General features: G+C 39.9%; 1 protein-coding gene across 2 annotated transcripts in view; it reads right to left on the bottom strand.

Moving 5' to 3' along the window:
* LOC121709063 (zinc finger and BTB domain-containing protein 16-A-like) overlaps positions 1–2500 on the bottom strand; it is an 80969-nt gene that overhangs the window by 7944 nt on the left and 70525 nt on the right. The gene's annotated exons all lie outside the window — the stretch shown is intronic.

Raw genomic sequence — 2500 nt, 5'->3', positions numbered from 1 at the left:
TGTGTGTGTGTGTGTGTGTGGGAAGGGTCAGGGGCAGGTGGCAGGGTGCTTGAATGTTGGGTGTGTGTGTGTGTGTGGGGGGGGGGGGGGGGGTCCTTGGCACCCCATGCTGAGTTGGAAGGACAATAGCTTACAGGCAGGGGGTGACACACACACACGCAAACACACACACACACACACACACACACAATGTGACCCCAAGATGGTGCCAGCCTTTGCCACTTGGCTTTTGCCGTTTTATAATGTATAATGTATTAATTTTTATGGACGTTAAGCTATGTGAAACCATTCAAACTGAAATTGAGCAAGAGAAGATAACTTCTACCATTTCTATAACTGCCATTAGTATGCTTATTCCGCACATACTGTAGATAGCAGCATTCTGCTCAGAGATATTAGAATTCTACACAGATTTATTAGCTATCTACAAAGATATCAGCATTCTGCAAAGATTGATTAGCTATCTACAAAGATATCAGCATTCTACACAGAGATATCAGCATTCTGCTCAGAGATGTTAGCAATCTTCTCAGATATATTAACATTCTACAGAGATATCAGCATTCTACAGAGATATCGGGTGTGTTCGAAACGGGTAAAGTTGCTGCCTTTTAAGATATCTATGGGGAGCGAGGCAGCAAGTGCGGTTCGAAACCGAAAAAACAAATTCTGCTGCCTTCTAAGATATCTTAGAATTCCCAAATAACGGTCATTTTTGGAGGCAGCATCGGTGCACACTTCATGCTCCCTCCTACCCATAATCCCTTGCGGCAACGTCTGAAACAGCTGTGAAAGGTAAACAAACATGGTGGATGACATTGGTAATGGCTGCTGAATCTGTTTAAAATGTCATTTGTGTGACCTTATTTTGCTTAGATTTGTAGATTTGAGATTAGAAATAAACAATTTACTGTCTGATTATGCCATTGTTGTAACCATTAATAGCGTCTGGTCTGATATATCTGCCGGCCGTAAAACTAATTTATACCGTTAGCCTGCTAGCTTACGCAAGCTAATTTAGTTTAACGTCAGGCCTTTGCTAACGTCATACTGTAGTGTTAACCAAAGATTCTAGAGCTCATTTTTAAAAGATGCATTTAATCCAAAGTCATGTTTAGTGAGACAGCTCTCTATGTGGGGAGGGAGCAAAGTCATGTCTAGTGAGACAGCTCTCTATGTGGGGAGGGAGCAAAGTCATGTCTAGTGAGACAGCTCTCTATGTGGGGAGGGAGGCAGTAGGCAGCTGTCTTCCGTTTCAAACAGACCCATCAGCATTCACAGAGATATCAGCATTCTACAGAGATATCAGCATTCACAGAGATATCAGCATTCTAAAGAGATATCAGCATTCTACAGAGATATCAGCATTCACAGAGATATCAGCATTCTAAAGAGATATCAGCATTCACAGAGATATCAGCATTGTACAGCGATATCAGCATTTACAGAGATATCATCATTCTGCTCAGAGATATCAGCATTCACAAAGATATTAGCTTTCACGGAGATATTAGCATTCTGTACAGATATATTTTGCACATACAGTATTAGTCTGGATGTACCTTCAGGACATATATTTTGTATGTACTCCTGCGTATATTAGCATGTGCCTCATTCAGCACTACAATTTCACAAATATATATATTTTTGAATCACATATTGGTTTTTAATCATAATCTATTGAGTAAGTTTAACTAATTAATTTGTGGTCACTTGTGATCAAAAACGTTTTGTTTACAATATGCATACATGTGTTAAAAATGATGCTCCTAAAATTCCTTCTGGGTCATTCCACGTCAGTTCAACCAGGGCCCACGCACTTAGGTCTCAAAAAATTCTGAAAAAATTACCAGGTGTACCTATGTTACCCAGGAGACACACTGTAAAATTACTCTTATGTAAGATCAATACTTTCCAAGATTTTTTAAATAGGTTTTTCTTTATTCTCCATGATCCCTTCTTTTTGAAAACACCAATTTGACTTGTCTTATGCAAATTTTTCTTTTTTATTTTCCACCCTGAACATGGGCAAAATGCCCCATTGACATCAATATGTTTTATATAGAGTAACCTGTGGTAGCTCTATACAAAACAGGATTTTTTCCTGTGTACGTGTGTGTGTGTGTGTTAATGTATGTGTGTGTGTGTGTGTGTGTGTGTGTGTGTTTATGTATGTGTGTGTGTGTTTATGTATGCGTGTGTGTGTGTGTTTATGTATGTGTGTGTGTGTGTGTGCGTGTGTGTGTGTGTGTGTGTGTTTATGTGTGTGTGTGTGTGTGTGCGTGTGTGTACTGTATCTGTGTGTGTGTGTGCGTGTGTGTGTGTGTGTTTATGTATGTGTGTGTGTGTATGTGTGTGTGTATGTATGTGTGTGTGTGTGTGTGTTTATGTATGTGTGTGTGTGTGTGTGTGTATGTGTGTGTGTGTGTGTGTGTGTGTGTGTGTGTGTGTGTGTGTGTATGTATGTGTGTGTGTGTGTGTGTGTGTGTGTGTGTGTTTA

This window comes from Alosa sapidissima, chromosome 5 (assembly GCF_018492685.1).
Source record: "Alosa sapidissima isolate fAloSap1 chromosome 5, fAloSap1.pri, whole genome shotgun sequence".
Taxonomy (NCBI): Eukaryota; Metazoa; Chordata; class Actinopteri; order Clupeiformes; family Clupeidae; genus Alosa; species Alosa sapidissima.
This window is presented reverse-complemented; position numbering and strand designations above follow the sequence as displayed.